The following is a 17,769-nucleotide window of genomic DNA, read 5'->3' as shown; positions in this document are numbered from 1 at the left end:
GTAAACCTCAATGGACAACAACCTGTCAGAAAGTGAGGATCTGAGTCCTGCAGGGCTATTAGGCAAGTCCAGCCCCAAAACTTTCTGTAATTCTAGAAGTTTATAGATTCCAAGTAGAAAGTGACTTGTAGGAAGTTGGACTCTTACATTACCACATACTTGAAACTTGTCAGCTTTAGCTTGTTTGCAAGATTTTTCCTCTGGCAGAAACAGCTGGCAGAATATGAATGACCTGATTTGGTTGCTCACAATCTAAAGGGCTGAGAAAAACTGGCTAAGCTGCAGTTCTGAGGTCAGACTCTGTGTTCCAAGTAACAGAAAAGCCAAGACGCACAATGGGGAAATTAATTGGCTCATGTAGCCAGGATGTTCAGAGGAAGGCTTCAGGCATGGCTGCATCTAGGAGCCCAAGTGATGCTATCAAAGACTCAAGGTCTCTACCTTTCTCTAGTCCATCTCTGAGAGGTTGCTTCCTCTTCAGGCTATACAAAGTGCCCTTCCCCACCACTTCACACCCTCATAACCCAGCAGGCAGAGAGAGTCTTCCAGCTGGAGCCAGTCAGGGTCCACCTGGAGCTGGAGGCGGGATCAGTCCCACCCAAACCAGGCTGAAAGGGGGAGGGTCACTTCCCAAGGAAACTTGGTGGTATTGTTAGGAAGGGGAAACAGACTCTGGGTGGCCAAAAATGACAGTAGATGTCCACTCCACTCACCAGAGGGAGTGCAGTGGAGAGCCGTAGAAACTTCTGCATTGTACCTTTTGATTTGCAAGGTTCCTTCCCTTCTTTTTTTTTTTTTTTTTTTTTTTTTTTTGAGACGGAGTCTCGCTCTGTCACCCAGGCTGGAGTGCAGTGGCGCGATCTTGGCTCACTACAACCTCCACCTCCCAGGTTCAAGCGATTCTCCTGCCTTAGCCTCCTGAGTAGCTGGGATTATAGGCGCCCACCACCACGCCTGGCTAATTTTTTGTATTTTTAGTAGAGACAGGGTTTCACTGTGTTAGCCAGGATGGTCTTGATCTCCTGACCTTGTGATCCGCCCGCCTCGGCCTCCCAAAATGCTGGGATTAAAGGTGTGAGCCACCGTGCCCGGCCAGGTTCCTTCCCTTCTAAGACGCTGATACTGGAGGCAGAATGGAGTTTATTATCCCTGCTCTACAGCCAAGGAAACAGCCCTTGAATATTCAGCGAGGACTCTGACTTGTAACCCTGGGCTGCCCCCACTGATCTCAGCCTCTCTGTGCAAAATTATAAGCCCAGAGGAGCTGACCCAGGAGGGAGAGGCCAACGTGACTGAAGCCCCTCCCTTTGTGGAGCGGGCACTCTGTCTAGATACAAGAGGCCCCCAGGAAGCTGCGATCACGGGAAAGTACACGGGGAGCTGAGAGAGCAGCATGACATGAGGACCAGCCACAGGGCAGCAGCCAGGCATGGCTTCCTGCAGCTCTCATTGCCAGAGCCACCCCCCCACCGCCATCCCCCTACACCCCAGCAGAGTGAGCTCATGCAGCCCCACTGAGGCAGGGCTCCCTGTGCCTGGGATGGCTGAGGCACGAGCTCTGCCATTGGTGACCGAGGTTGTCCTGGCATGTGACTGAGATGGGGGTGGCACGTACACTGGACATGGAGCTGGACGGGCCTGGCCTGAATCCCAGCCCTCCCACGTGGTTGCTTTGTGACCCTGAACCTCCCTCCTGTTCTGAGCCTTGGTTTTTCCTCCTGAGCCAGAGCTGATCATTTGCACTTCACTGGAATTCGAAGACTGGGTGAAAAGCCCCCGGCACGTAGTAGTTGCTCCATAGAGTTTCTCCCTCTTCCTCTTTGGGTCCTGTTAGTAGCTATGTGACCTTGGCCCAGTTCCTTGACTTTTCTGTACAATGGGAGCAATGAGGGCGTTGGTGTGAGGACCAGATGGCTTTGCGTGTAAAGCGCTTAGAGCAGTGCCCGGCACACTCGTGATCACTGTTACTTCTGGCTAACACCTATTGTTTAATGCGTACCAGGCCCTGGGTCTTTCTCTCCTTGTTTATTGTCTCACTGAATTCTTGTTCCTCCAGTGACGTAGGCTCTCACCAGGATGGTCCCCATTTGACGGGTGAGGTGGTGTGCCCAAGGTCAATGGGGGCCTGCTGAGCTGCGTGCCCTTGGGTGGGACCTCACCTCCATAGGCCCCAGTTTCCTGTCTGGGGCTCTCGGCGTCAGCCCTGCCCTACTATGTCCCAAGGTCGCCGCAGAGATCAAACGCAAAAGCCACCGGAGCCTTCTGTGGCCGGCTGGAGCGTCCTCTGGGAATGCGAGGAACGCTGTTATCTGGAGCCCAGCTGCCCTGAGCACTGTCTCTGGGAACACCCGCGTCCTTCCTCCTCTGATCTGAGCCCTCTGCGCCCGCCACCCAGGGATTCGGCTTGTGCTGGCCGCTGCCCAGCAAGCTACAAGTTCATTGTCCCTTTTCCCACAGCCCGGCGCCTCCTCAGCCTCCTCTCACAGGGCCTGCGTGGGGCCATCTGCACAATGGACACATCCTCTGCTAGGGGGAGGGGAGTGGGGAGAGCCGGGATTGGCCAATGCCCTGTCTTGAGGATGAGCTGAAGGAGGGGATTATGGGTGGGGGTGGCCAGGGTGCGCCCACCTGGCCAGGGGCAGAGCCAGGTCTTGAATCTGGGATCCTCCCCTCCCTGCCACTGCAAGCCCCAAGTGAGTTCCACTGCAGGGCTGGCTACAAGATACTGTGCAAAGATCAGAAGAGACTCGGACCCTAGATGTGACATTCTCTTGCTGTGTGACCTCCGGCAAGTCACCTCACCTCTCCTGTAAAGTTATGATTATAGGAAGCCCTCCCACTGGGAACCGTGGTGCAGATACAATGAAATAACATTTGGGAACAGAGTGTAGTGAGTGTGAATCAAATAGCAGCTGCACGCAATCCCTTCATCTGCAAAAGTATAATGTGTCTGTGTAATGTACATATTGCAGAGAGGGCAAATGGTGGTTTGTTTCCAGTCTTGCCTCCTGTTTGAGGAGTTTATGCTTAGTCCTGGGAGACAGAAACATCCCCAAGTAAGGTTGAATTCTGGCTCGCTCACTTACTGGCTGTGTGACCTTGGGCATGCTCCTTAACCTCTCTGTGCTTCTGTTTTGTCGTCTGTAAAATGGGGATAATAATAGTGCTTACCTTGAAGGTTGTTGTGGGGATCAAGTGAGTTAATAAAGGTAAAGTGTTTAGAACAATGCCTGGCACATAATAAGGTCTATGAAAAGGTTTGTTATTATTAATCTTATGAATACAATGACAAAATATGTAAAATAGGATTTTTCTAAAATAGTCTCAGTTTGAAATATTTTCATCAGTTGCCGCAAATCACTAATGTACGGAAGTCCAAGACATTGGCATCCACGCTGCGCCTTGAACACTGCCTTCCCTTTCCAGTAATTGCCCCCCAGATCCTCAGCTGGTTAGTGGGGAGACCTATCCCTGCCCCTGATGTGCTGTGTGACACTGGGGAGGTTGTGTACCCTCTCTGTGTCTTCCTTTTCTTTTTCTTTTTCTTTTTTTTTTTTTTTGAGATGGAGTCTCACTCTGTCACCCAGGCTGGAGTGCAGTGGCACGATCACGGCTCACTGCAAGCTCCACCTACCGGGTTCACGCCGTTCTCCTGCCTCAGCCTCCCGAGTAGCTGGGACTACAGGTGCCTGCCACCCAGCCCGGCTAATTTTTTGTATATTTTTAGTAGAGACAGGGTTTCACCGTGTTAGTCAGGATGGTCTCGATCTCCTGACCTCGTGATCTGCCCACCTCTGCCTCCCAAAGTGCTGGGATTACAGGCTTGAGCCACTGCGCCCGGCCTGTGCCTTCCTTTTCTTGTTTGTGAGAGCAAGGATGGGCCGGCCATGTCTCCTAGTACCAGGGAGGCTCCCCCTGCAGAGGGCTGAGGGAAGTGCTGGAGGAGGTGGTTGGCGAACACCGCAGATGCAGTGCGTGCGCCACCCTCCCCCACCGCTTTCTGTACTTGGCATCTAGGCTTGGCACAGAGTGAGGTGGCCTGGGGCAGAACATGTCCTTTCCATGGCGTGGCAGAAGGCTGTGTGCCTGCAAAGCAGCCATGCTCCGCCCCCGACCCCTGCCTGGGCACTGCAGGCCCCAGGCATGGTGTCTCTGGGCCCTGCCATCTCCCTCCCCTGCGATCTCCCTACTGCGCCTCCCTGCTGCTGTCTCTCCTGCCACCAGTCCTCTGGCTTCAGTCCTCTGCCCACAGAGTTGGTTTGGGGCATCGTGACCGTCCTGGAGCCTCAGGGACCCCCAGAGAAGCTTTGGCTTCTCTGAACCCAGACCCTCAGGGTTTCTGATTCCAGCTCTGCTGTGTGGCCTTGAGTAAGTGACAGTCAGAGCCTCACCCTCCTCGCCTGTAAAATGGGGCTGGCAATGGGGCATGTAGTGAGATGAGGCATGCAGAGGGCCTGCTCTCCACCAGGCCGTGCTTGGGGAGCAGAGCCCTTTGTGGTGGGTCCAGGCTGCCCCTCTGTCCTGAATGCAAGCCGCCTGCTTGTGCCTTTCTCCCTGAACCCCAAACTCCGCACATTCCTGCCTCCTTGCCTTTAAACACTCAGGTCCTGTTGGGAGTGTCCTCCCTTTCTCTCTGCTCATCTCAACCCCATCATCCTTCCAGCCTGGTGCTCGACCCACCCCCACGGACACTTCTGGCCCATACCCTGTCCTAGACTTTCTCTCTCTCCCCTTCAAGATGGAAAGGAAGTGTCAGGCTACCTGGCAGGTTACTCCTTTCTTCCCAAGTGAGTGTGTGAGGGAGAGAGAGATCTGGTTCTCTCTGGAGATGGGAGCCCTTTGACTGTAAGAATAGGACCTCTGCCGCTTAAGAACACGCCCCTCGAAGGGAAAGTACTCAGCAGGCAGGTGAGCTTCTGGGTTCTAGAGTCTCAGAGCTGGAAGGACTGTCTGCAGCCATCCAGGTGAACAGGTCTCTGGGAAATCCCAAAGCACATGGTGGCTTGACCGAGTGGGCGGGGAAGGGTCCATCCGTTCTCTGCTCCAGCCCCTCATCTGCCCCACTTGCCCATCTCTGCCCCGCAGTCCATCCACCTCATTTGCTCCCCCTCCCCATAACCCTAGCTCCTGACTGACATTCACTCAGCACCTACCACATCCCAGCCTCCGTTTTACACCCTTGTGTGTATGAAGGCATCCTTACAACAACGCAGTGGCTTCTATTAGGTGTGGAGGGGTGAGGTCACCTGCCCTGAGCTGCCCAGCTGGTGAGGGGCAGAGGCAGGATCAGAATCCAGGCAGCCTGGCTCCAGCATCCATCTTCACTGCTGCTGAGCTGTCTCTTCAGCCACCCACCCTCTGACCCCATCACCCTTCCACCTAGCGACATTCCCTGGCCACCCGGCCTGTGCCGGCCTCTGCCAGCCACGGGGCTGCTGCCATCAGCAGAGCAGGATTCCAGCTCCCTAGGAGCTCACCATGGTGAGAGGGTGACAACCTATGATTCTCTAAGGCTCTGATTAATTTCACCAAGGGCTTCATGGCGCTGGGTTCTGGGAGCTTGGGGAGGAGCCGAAACTGCTGTCTGGGCTGGGGTAGGGTAGGGAGAGGGCCGGGGGAGGGATTCATTGGTTGGACAGCATGGGACATTCTAGTCTGGGAAGCACAGAGTGCAGAGGTGTTGAGGCTGGGAGCGCTCAGGGGACAGCTGGGTTCTCATCAAAGCCCTAAAGATGTAGTGGCTTGGCACCAGGCCTCTGGGGTACTTCCACGTCTGTTTCCTGCCAGGATGGGGTGCCGTCAATGGCTAGAAGTCTGAGCCTTACTATAATCCCCAGCACTGGCCCACTGCCCTCTAGGGAAGTCCTTCCTTGGATCTGACCTGCAGCCCACTCTGAAACCACCACACATTCCTGCGCAAGCACTTCATCCAGCTCTTCATGACAGCCATAAATAACTTCCTCCAGTAATGAATACAGTCCTGGCCAGCAAGGCTTGCCAGAGATGCTGGGCTTGGCAGAGAGAGGAATTCCATGTCCCTTCCCTATGACTCTGCAGCTGAAATGTTACTGGGCTGGTCTTCAGCAGGGCTCCCTCCCTAGGCAGCTATGCAGGTGCCCCCCAGCCCCTGCCTCATTCCTCATGCCCACCAGGGACACAAGGGCGACTCAGCACTCCTCTCTAGCCACAGCTCCTTGGAAGAGCCCAGAAGGCCCAGCTGACAGGCTAGGGGATGCTGGCTCCAAGCTGACTCAGTTCCCTTTGTGTGCCTCTGGTGGGGAGCAGCTGAGAGATGCAGGGTCTGCTTATAGTGGTTCCTCTCACCGGGCAAGGCTTTCCTCCTCTTTAGGCCTCAGTCTTCCCATTTGGACAATGGGATGATCTCTAAGACAAAGTTTCCCAAATGAATCTGCTCAGAAAATGACTTGTTAAAAATATAGCTTCCAGCCAGGCGCAGTGGCTCACGCCTGTAATCCCGGTGCTTTGGGAGGCCGAGGCGGGCGGATCACATGAGGCCAGGAGTTCAAGATCAGCCTGGCCAACATGGTGAAACCCTGTCTCTACTAAAAACAAAAATTAGCCGGGCATGGTGGTGGGCCTGCAATCCCAGCTACTAGGGAGGCTAAGGCATGAGAATCGCTTGAACTCTGAAGGCGGAGGTTGCAGTGAGCCGAGATTGCGCTACTGCACTCCAGCTTGGGTGACAGAGCAAGACTCCATCCCCCCAATCCCCCCACCAAAAAAATACAGCTTCCAGCTGGGCACAGCGGCTTATACCTGTAATCCAAGCATTTTGGGAGGCTGAGGCAGGAGGATCACTTGAACCCAGGAGTTCGAGACTAGCCTGGGCAACATAGTGAGACCTCACCTCTATTTTAAAAATGTAAACATTAACCAAATGTGGTAATGTGTGCCTGTAGTCCCAGCTACTTGGGAGGCTGAGGCAGGAGGATCGCTTAAGGCTGCAGTGAACTATGATCGTGCCACTGCACTCCAGCCTGGGCGACAGAGTGAGACCCTGTCTCAAAACAAAAAATAAAAAAACAGCTTCCCAGGCCCTGACCTGGGAGATTCTGACCGAGTAGGTCTGGAATAGGAGAAGTAGGAATTTATTTAGGGGGCTGTTATGTCTTTCTAATCTGTCCTTTTAAACTTGCATATAGTCGCATCCCTCCACTAAACCCTTTTTTTCCCCAACACTCCCTTTATTGAAATCTCATCAGCTCCTCCCCAAAAACCGCACGATATAGACAGGGTAGGGACGATTAGCCCCTCGACAACTTTTCACAAATATACACACGTTTAACTACCTCTCAGGTCATGATAAAGACCGGCCGGGCAGAAACACTGTAATCCCAGCTACTCGGGAGCCTGAGGCATGAGAATCACTTGAACCTGGGAGGTGGAGGTTGCCATGAGCCGAGATCACGCCATTGCACTACAGCCTTGGCGACAAGAGTGAAACTCTATCTGAAAAAAACGCAACAGAACATTTCCATTGCCCCAGGAAGTTCCTTCATGCACCGCCTAGTCAATCCTCCTCCCAAGGTAACCACTTGGGAATAAGACTTTTTCCATAAGCACCTCAAGTGATTTTTGTGGTTCGGGGCATTTGGGAAATCACAAAAGACCTTCCCAGCCCGGACAGTCTGGGGCTGTGTGCTCTAGACCGGGGGCTCCCTAAGGGCAAATACCTGACCCTGTGAGTCCTGCCAGGTACAAGCTGGGGCATACCAGCTGATGCTCCCTGGAGGCACATCAGTTTATTAGGCTGCTTGGTAGAGCCTTGGAGGGTGTCCTTGGAGCAGGCCTGGGAGCTGGGTGGGCTTGGATGGGGAAGGCCCCCGGCTGAGCTGAGGTGGAGAGAGCTTGGCACAGGGGTGTCCCTGGGTAGGTCCCACGTGGAGGCCTGTGCAGGGCCTGGCCCAGTACCTGCCATCGATGTGACCTCTTCTCCATGGCCAAGTGGACCTCCATTTTCTCACCTGTAAAGGGGGACAGCTCTGTCTCACTCTCAGGGTTGTTAATGAGGACACAGCAGGTCAGGTGTGTCACAGTCAGCACCTGGTGCACCGTAGTTCTTGAATGGGAAACCAATGTTAGACGCCAAAGGAAACAGTTTCGGAGGTGCAGGGACTGACCCAGCAACACACACCTGGGAAGTGGTGGAGCTTGGGCTTGGATCAGATTTGCTGGCTGTGTGACAGCTCACCCAGTGACTTCATTGCTAGGCCTTGGTTTCAAAATGTGGTGACTGAGAGTGGTGCTAAGGCCCTAAGTTTGGGTCACACTCTCACCTAAGTGAGAACCTGACCAAAAAGGGGGAATTTTAAAACAAAATTATGAGCTGGGCGTGGTAGCTCACACCTGTAATCCTAGCACTTTGGGAGGCCGAGGCATGTGGATTGCCTGAGCTCAGGAGTTCAAGAATAGCCTGGGCAACATGGTGAAACCCCGTCTCTACTAAAAATACAAAAAATCAGCTGGGCATGGTGGCATGCGCCTGTAGTCCCAGCTACTCAGGAGGCTGAGGCACAAGAATTGCTTGAACCTGGAAGGCGGAGGTTGCAGTGAGCTAAGACCGTGCCACTGCATGCCAGCCTGGGCGACAAAGTGAAACTGTCTCAAAACAAAAACAAAATTATGAGAGGCTGTTGTTTTGGACTAAACGCATACACTAGGCCCCAACAGACCAGACGAAACCTAAATAGAGTCACTTGTGCTAAATGTGATATCATCAAACTAAAACTTTAAAAAGAACACATAAATGCTAAAACCAGGTTTTGGTTTTTTTTTTTTTTTTCTTGTAAACAGGACATTCCAACATTAAAAAAAATACCCTCTAACCCTTAAAAAAAATAACCTAAAGTCTTTATTCCCACCTTACAAAACCCACTGTCCTACTGTTTCCCAGTGGGTTTCGAGACCAATTAAGTACATTTACAATGGTGATAGTGACATCAGTGACTCGTTTTGGTCAATGTCTCAAAATTTAAAAAATAACTAAAGAAGGGAATTATTAAATCAAATCTAGCCTAATGCTGCCTTCTTACATATTTTAAGTTCAGCCTAGCGGTTTCTCTACATTGTAAACTATAAGAAATAGAGGTGTAAACAGACTATAGCCTACACTTGTGCCAATCACCAAGTTTTGGGGGTTTTTTTTGTTTTTTTTTTTGTTTGTTTTTTTGTTTTTTTTAAGACAGAGTCTCACTCTGTCGCCCAGGCTGGAGTACAGCATTGTAATCTCAGCTCACTACAACCTCCGCCACCCGGGTTCAAGCGATTCTCCTGCCTCAGCCACCCAAGTAGCTAGGATTACAGGCGCCTGCCACCATGCCCAGCTAATTTTTGTATTTTTAGTAGAGACAGGGTTTCACCATGTTGGCCAGGCTGGTCTCGAACTCCTGACCTCAGGTGATCCACCCTCCTCAGCCTCCCAAAGTGCTGGGATTACAGGAGTGAGCCACCATGCCCAGCCACCAATTACCAAGTTTTAGCCAATCAAATGTCGCCAACTGTTCAAACCGTGTTCAAATGACAAGTGCTAAGCTGTAACCAATCTGACTGCACCTCACTTTCCTTTTCTGTTCATAAATCTTCTTCTACTAAGTGGCTGCACTGGTTCCTACTCCGGCTCAGGAGGCTGCCTAATTTGCAGATCGTTCATTGCTCAATTAAACTCTTTTAAATTTATTTTTTTATATTTTATTTTATTTTATTTTGAGACAGAGTCTCGCTCTGTTGCCAGGCTGGAGTGCAGTGGCGCGATCTCAGCTCACTGCAACCTCTAACTCTCTAGTTCAAGCGATTATCCTGCCTCAGCCTCCCGAGTAGCTGGGATTATAGGCACACACCACCATGCCCAGCTAATTTTTGTATTTTTAGTAGACACGGGGTTTCATCATGTTGGCCAGGATGGTCTCGATTTCCTGACCTCGTGATCCACCCACCTCAGCCTCCCAAAGTGCTGGGATTGCAGGCAATTCTTTTAAATTTAATTCAGCTGAAGTTTTTCTTTTATCAATAGGGCTAATAATCCCCACCCTGCCAGTATCACTAGGATGTTGTGAGGATCTGACGCAATTTGAGTTACGGGAATGTTGAGAAAGAAAAGGGCATAATGGAGTAACGAGATTAGTTTTCCTGTTATGGTGAGGTCAGTGGCCTTTCTGGGGTCAAGAAGAGGGGACTTTCCTTGGCACCAAGAGGGTAAAAGTGTCTCCTCCTGACCTTGGGTATTTTGGACCATGGGATCTGAGGTGTACCAGGAGACAGGAAGTGTGATCAGAAAAGGCCTGGTCTAATGGTGCACAGCTGTGCATGTGCCCAGTGGCTTGACCTCTCTGGGCCGTTTCTGAATCTGTGAGATGGGAATCATAACCACTCTCCTGACTTCATAGGATGTTTTGGGAGAGACTGGATCTGGGTTGGGGAGACAATTTTGGAAGCAGAAAAGGCCCCTCCGTGCTGGCAACAGCTCGTCCACCTCCAGCCTGTGTGTGCTGCCTCCTGGGTGACTGCTGGCTTTAGGCCAGCACCTGGCAGGGCTTCACTAAAGCCTCCGTAGGCTGCTGCTATCTCAGTTCTGAGGTACGGGCCGTGGAGACCCCCAGATTTGGGCTTAAATCCCAACTCCACCATTGCACCTCTGAGCCTCTCTTTCTCTGCAAATGGGGATACTAGTCCGTAGCCCAGATGGGGCCTGGTACACAGTTGGTGCTCAATAAGAGCAGTTCGTCTTCTTCTGAGCATGGGTGCATCCCTCTGGCTGGGGTAAGCACCAACTCAGATTTCTAGGCCCATAGATGGGCTGGAACAGCTGCTGCTGTTAGGGGAAAACCTACTGTGTTACTAGCCAAGGGGTTCCCTTCTGTGTTTTTACCCCACAGGGCACCTGGCTCAATGTCTAGCATACAGTAGGTGCTTTGTCCACACTGGCTGGTCAGTTACCTCCAAGCTGACAGAAACTCTGTCCCGTTCCCGACTGTTTCCATAGAACCTAGCACAGAGATACTCAGCAGGTGCTCTGTAGGTGTTTGGGAGTGAGGAATGAATGAACAAAGTTGAATGAACAAGCATCAGGCCCTCCCCTGGGGCTCAAATGGGAGAGAGGAGCTTCGTAGCCTGCTCCCCCTCCCACCCCAGCACTCCGTTTCATCCCTCCTGACTAATCCACAAAGATTAACCCAGGGATAAAGCGGGTCACGGCCACTGACCCAGGGCTTTGGAGCTAGTGTGACCGAGTGTGTGCAGGGCATGGTGGCTGCTCCCAGGGGCCCCCTTTGCCCCAAGATGGCCCTCCTGTCCTCCATCCTGGATGTGGTCCTCACGGTGGCCCTCAGCCTCCTCCTCCTGGGGCTGACCCTGGGCCTCCTTTGTTTCTTCACTTGCCGCCTGGCCAGGCCGCTCAGGTAGGGGAACTCAGCTGGCCTGACTCCCCCTGCATCCCGCCAAATTCCCCGTCCTAAGCTCGTTCAGCTTCCATTTGTTCTCGTGAGATGGAGCAAGCGGGGCACTCATTTCTCTTTCTCTTCATGGTGGGGAAACCAAGGCCCGGAGAGGTTAAGCCCTGGCGTCAGCCTGGGCTTAAATGGCGCATAGTCGAAGACTAGCCAAACCCTCTGCTGGGTTTCCTAAGCTACAAAACGGGGGCTCTTCATCCATATTGTGAGATCAGGGATGTAAACAGCATGGGGCTGAGTGGAACATGAGGGCCTAAGAAATGGTAGTGACACGTTTGTCCCATTCTTCTATCATTTGCCCCAGATCTTCTGAGACCCAGCCCAAGGCTGGCTTTTTGCCCCACTCCAGGATGCTCCCGGGCCCTCTGCCTGGGTTGCTGAATCAGTCCTCAGAGCTAAGGCCTGCCTGGCTCCTCAGCCCCCTGCACTGAACTGCCAAGTAGCTGCTCCTCTGGCGCCACAGCCTAGCCGGGGCTTCTGCACTGGCCATGCGTAATCAGGCTACGGAGGAGCCGGGAGCCTGGCAGAGAAGGGAGGGAGGGGGTGGCAATGGGGCTGACACACACCCGGAGGCCCCATTTTAAGCTGGCAGACATTGGCAGAGGGTGGTGGGCAGCCGGGGCCCCCGCAGCCCCAAACTGGGCCCCTCCGCTTCCAGGGCTGCCACAGAGCAGCCAGGAGCCTCTGCGCGGGGGAGGGGTCCGAGGGGTGGGGCCAGCAGGGAGGCTCTGGGTTCTGAAGGCTTTCCCAGGTCCCCACCCCCTCCTTGTCCTGAGCGGAGGCTATGGGAGAAGGCACCTGCCTCCAGGCCAAGCCTATCTCAATGCCTATCCCTGGGGCCAAAATTCAGAGCATCCCAGCCTGAACTGGTGGCACTTAGGGAACTGCTACCATGTGCAAGGGCTCGGGATGCAGAGATGGGTAAGATGATGGTCTTTACGCTCACAGAGCTTCAGGCTAGCAGGGAGGAGAGACAAACCAATAACCGGAAGAATAATCATGTGGGGCTGGATGAGCCTTTCAGCGCTCCCGGGTCACTACACTTTTATTTTTCTTTATTCGCTCACCTGTCTTGGACCCTTGGTGCAGAGAGAGTGGGATGCGTTATCTCACTTAGCATATGACATACCCAAATAAGCTCTCAGTTCTTGTTTTATTTATTCGTTTTTTCCTTTGTCCCCACTCCCTGCCTCCCCACTGCCATTCCCACAGCTCACCGAAGTCCCTATGCTAATGTACTTAATATGGCCTTGGAGTTGTAAGTGTCCTTGTACGTTACACAGCATTCTGTCCGTGGGGGTGGTTTGCACTTACATACACTGCGTTTGATTCTTTACATTCATCACTCAGTCCTCTGCCTTTAGACTCCACCACGCTGCTGTTTTGACGTCTAGTTTTAATACCACTGCCACGCAGACATTGCCTCCACCACTCCTTACTAATTCATTTCCCTAGTTGTGGACGAGACTGCCCCGGCTCCTCACCTTCATAAGCCAGTGTTAAAAGGAGTTCGCCAAAGCTTTCTCCAGCGAGTATGATGGTTTCTGCAGGTTCTTGGCATAAAGCCTTTATCAGATTAAGGAAATTCTTTTCAATACCTGGTTTGCTGAGGGCTTCTGTCACATTGTTTTCTGTGACCCCATTCCCTCTCCCTAGGTGAGCACGTCAAGTTTGATCAGGGTGTTAACTGCCACCCCTGTGCCTATGATTCCCAAATTTATACTCTAACCCAGACTTCTTTTTCAAATGCCAGAGTCAAATATTCAGCTGCCTCCTTAGTGTCTCCACTTCTAAAAGACATCTCCAACTCAACATGTCCAAAAACAAGTTCCTGATTGTCTCCACCTCACGCCTCAAAAGACCACCCCAAACGCCGAAAGGCTGAATGCTTTTTTCTTTTTCTTTTTCTTTTTTTTTTTTGAGATGGAGTCTCACTCTGTTGCCCAGGCTGGACTGCAGTGGTGCGATCTCAGCTCACTGCAAACTCTGCTTCCCGGGTTCAAGTGATTCTCCTGCCTCAGCCTCTCAGGTAGCTGGGACTACAGGTGCACACCACCACGCCCGGCTAATTTTTGTATTTTTAGTAGAGAGAGTTTCACCATGTTGGCCAGGCTGGTCTCAACCACCTGACCTTAAGTGATCCACCCGCCTCAGCCTCTCAAAGTGCTGGGATTACAGGTGTGAGCCATCGCACTTGGCTCGGTAGTATATGGCTCAGAAACATTGCCATTTACAATAGTTCCCCAAAAAGCAAAATTCTTAGGTATAAATCTGGATTCACAGTCCAGAATGCTAACCATTACACGATGGAACCCGTAGGTATAAATCTAAGAAAACATATCCAAGATCTACAGACTGAAGACTACAGAGTGCTGATAAAACCGAAGAACTCTGACTGAATGAGTGGAGAGACGTGGTGTCTTCATGACTGGGCAACTCCATGTGGTATAGACGTAAACCCTCCCACATTGATCTGTGGATTTAATACCATACCTATCAAAAACACAGTGGTGGAGGACAGATCAGGGATCGCCAGGTTTAGGGATGGGGGGATTGTGTAACTATAAAGAACGCAAGGGAGATTTTTGGGGTGGCAGAGCTGTTCTGGGTCCTGATGGTGGCAGTGGTGGTTACATGAATCTATCCATGTGTCAAACGTCAGAACCCTCATTTTACACTTGGGGGCAACAGAAATCCCTCCCTCTGGAGGGGGTGACTGATGGTAACCTGACTGCTAATTCCGGAATCAGGAGCCCTGTGGTCAGGTTTCTGCTCTGCAACTTCCTGTCAGTAACCTTGGGCAAGTCTCCATCCAGAGCCTTGGTTTTCTCATCTGTAAAAGGATATGATAGGTCCTTTTCTGTCCACTGCATAGTTGATTAGTGAAACATCATGGTGAAATTCTTTATGAACTATGGAGTGCAGCACATAGACTTGCTTTCATTTTGTCAGTATCCTTTATAGATTGTTCATATAAGCTCCCAAAGAGTAGTAGTTATTTTATTGAAATAAAATGCGCGTAGACAAAAATGTGTGTATCATACATTGACAGCTGAACCCACCGTGTAACCAGCACCCACCCACCCAGATCAATCATAAACCGAACCGCACCAGCACCCCAGCAGCCCCTTCCCGTTTCCATACCCTCCACGTGGAGCCTCCGTTCTGTCTCCCAACGCCCTGGGTTAGTTTTTATACTTTCTGTCATTGGAATCACACTGTAAGTGCTCTTGGGTTTAGCTTCCTTTGCTCAAGCTTACCTTGTGGGATTCATTCATGTTGTTGTGAGGAGTTGTGGATCATCCATTCTCCTTGCTGTCTGTGGTGCTTTCTGTGTTGTGAACACACACAATGTATTATCCAGCCTGCCATAGATGGAGGCAGTTTTGAAGCCATTATAAACAGGGCTGATGTGCACATTCTGCTGGAGAGAAACGGGTCCCAGGGTACAGGTAGGATGATCAGCTTCGGTAGATCCTGCCGGTTTTCCCATGCGCTGTGCCTGTCTGCACTCCACCAACGGCGAGCGGACCTTCCGGTAGTTAAACATCTTCACGAACTCTTGGACTTTCCTGCACACACAGAGAAGATAATTTTGGATGGCTCTTCCCTTCCCCCCACAACCTTCCTTAGGGCACTGGCTTTCAACTGATGTAAATATTTACTATGCCAAGCACTAGGAGGGCAGAGACAAACAAGACAAAGTCCTCACACTTAGAAACTCCCGGTGTGGCAGCTGAGATGGCCCAGGAAAGAACTATATTACCTTCAAAAAGAGAGGTACATGCGATGTTTGAGGTGGCATGAAGCTCAGTGGTGTTATATTGGAATGAGTGAGTGACCATCCTGGAGCCTTCCTGAAAGAGGTGACTTCGTTTTTAAGTGATTTTAAATAATAGTTTAATGAATTAGTATTTCGTATTCAGTTAATAACATTTTCCTGATTTTAGGATTTGCTATAGAAATATCTGGAAACCGTAAAGTAGAACAAAAAAAAAAAAATGTAGGAATCATCTGAAATTCCAAATTCTACCACTCACAGTTAAGTGTTGTTAGATGTTAGATGTGGGATATTGCCTTTTAATTTCCACTCTGCGCCGCCACCCCCAGCCCCTACCCCAGAGCCGTCACTTCTGGCACTGGAGTGCAGCTTGCGTGTTTTTTTTGTTTTTTTTGTTTTTTTGAGACAGAGTCTCGCTGTCGCCCAGGCTGGAGTGCAGTGGCGCGATCTCGGCTCACTGCAGGCTCCGCCCCCCCCGGGTTCACGCCATTCTCCTGCCTCAGCCTCCTGAGTAGCTGGGACTACAGGCGCCCGCTACCTCTCCCGGCTAATTTTTTGTATTTTTAGTAGAGACAGGGTTTCACTGTGTTAGCCAGGATGGTCTCGATCTCCTGACCTCGTGATCCGCCCGCCTCGGCCTCCCAAAGTGCTGGGATTACAGGCGTGAGCCACCACGCCCGGCCATTTGCGTGTTTTTAAGGTTGAATCAAGATCCCTTCTCCTGGTGGTAGTGGTTTCTTTTTCTCCCTTCCCTTCCCTTCCCTTCCCTTCCCTTCCCTTCCCTTCCCTTCCCTTCCCTTCCCTTCCCTCCCCTCCCCTCCCCTCCCCTCCCCTCCCGTCCCCTCCCTCCTTTTCTCGTTTTCTTTTTCTCTATTTTTAAATTAAAAAAAACATCTTGGATGGGCACGGCCGCTCACACCCGTAATCCCAGCACTTTGGGAGGCCAAGGTGGGCAGATCACCTGAGGTCGGGAGTTCGAGACCAGCCTGACCAACATGGAGAAACCCCATCTCTACTAAAAATACAAAATTGGCCGGGCATGGTGGCGCAAGCCTGTAATCCCAGCCACTCGGGAGGCCGAGGCAGGAGAATTGCTTGAACCCGGGGGGCGGAGGTTGTAGTGAGCCGAGGTTGTGCCATTGCACTCCAGCCTGGGCAACAAGAACAAAACTTTGTCTCAAAAAAAAAAAAAAAAAGAAAAAATCTTTTTCCTTTGAGCTGGAGCTGCAAAGAGCAGAATTTTTAAAAAGAAAAGAAAATTTTAAAAAATTAAAATACAAAAATTTTTCTGAGAGACAGGGTCTCGCTGTGTTGCCCAGGCTGGTCTCCAACTCCAGGCCTCAAGCGAACTTCGTCCAGCCTCAGCTTCCCAAGTAGCTGGGATTACGGGCATGTACCACCATGCCTGGCTTTTTTTCTTTAAACAACTTTTTAAAAATGTTTTATTTTGTTTTTACTTATAATAATTGGACTAGAGTGGTGTCTTATCTGTCACAACACTTTTCTAACGGTAGAGTGTGTATTACTGCTGTTTCCCACAACAAATGGTGTCATATCTTGGTTTTGGCTGAAGCAATAACATTTCCCAGTGAAACTCTTGCCACTTAAAATTCTTTGTCTTGTAACTCATGTGCAACAGGGTTAGTACATTTCTCAGCTGCCAATGGGGTTGTTCTTTGTGATTTAACAGGAAGACCACAGTGTAAAAACATTCTTATGCCATTAATACATGCTTGTTTTAGGCTACTTGGAAAATTCAAAAAAATAAAAAAAAGAGGAAATAATCATTCATAGTCCTACCACCCAGAGAAAACCACAGTTAATGTTTTGGTGGATTTCCTTCCAGTTTTTTTTTTTCCACCTAAACTCTTCAATTACATCCGACTTTAAATATATATATATATATTTAAAATTATAAAGATAATACTGTATCTCAGCACAAAAGAAAATTTTGGAAATGCAGAAAAGACAATGGAAAAGAAAAATCAGTTGTCTGTGATGTCACCACCCAGAAATGGCCACACTTACCAGCCAGTTTTTTCACGTATGTGACTCCTACCATTTTTATATCTCTTACCATAAACGACAAGCTCTAGAATAGAATGTAGCAAATATAGGGGTCCTGAAAGAAGGGGTGCACTCTGTTTTGTCCCTGATGTTCCTGGGACACAGGTAATTAAAAGGCTGAAGACCGAGTGCTGTAGAACAGGGCCACTCAAGGTGTGGTCTGCAAAGCAGCAGCTTCTCCTGGGAGCTTATTAGAAATACAATCGGAGCCTCACGGGTGGGCCGGGAATCTGTTGTAACAAGCCCTTGGGGGATTCAGATGCTTGCTCTCCTTACAGTTTGAGAAACACTGCACCAAAAGATTGGACTCTGGGAGGTAGGGGGCTTCAGATGAATTGAAAGTGGAAATTCACTTAGGAAATGGGACGGAACCGCTTTGCAGCATGGAACTCATTGACACTGACACAGCTGTTTGTGTGGTTAAGCTTCCTGAGACAGGGACCAGCTGGGTTTGGC

The 17,769-nt window shown here is 50.7% G+C and overlaps 1 protein-coding gene across 4 annotated transcripts in view; it reads left to right on the top strand.

Annotated features, from left to right (window-relative positions):
- ALPL (alkaline phosphatase, biomineralization associated) overlaps positions 1 to 17,769 on the top strand; it is a 69,793-nt gene that overhangs the window by 27,105 nt on the left and 24,919 nt on the right. The window lies entirely within an intron of this gene.

Source organism: Pan paniscus, chromosome 1, assembly GCF_029289425.2.
Source record: "Pan paniscus chromosome 1, NHGRI_mPanPan1-v2.0_pri, whole genome shotgun sequence".
NCBI classification, from domain to species: domain Eukaryota; kingdom Metazoa; phylum Chordata; class Mammalia; order Primates; family Hominidae; genus Pan; species Pan paniscus.
The sequence above is the reverse complement of the archived record's forward strand: the minus strand, read 5'-3'. Positions and strand labels throughout refer to the sequence as shown.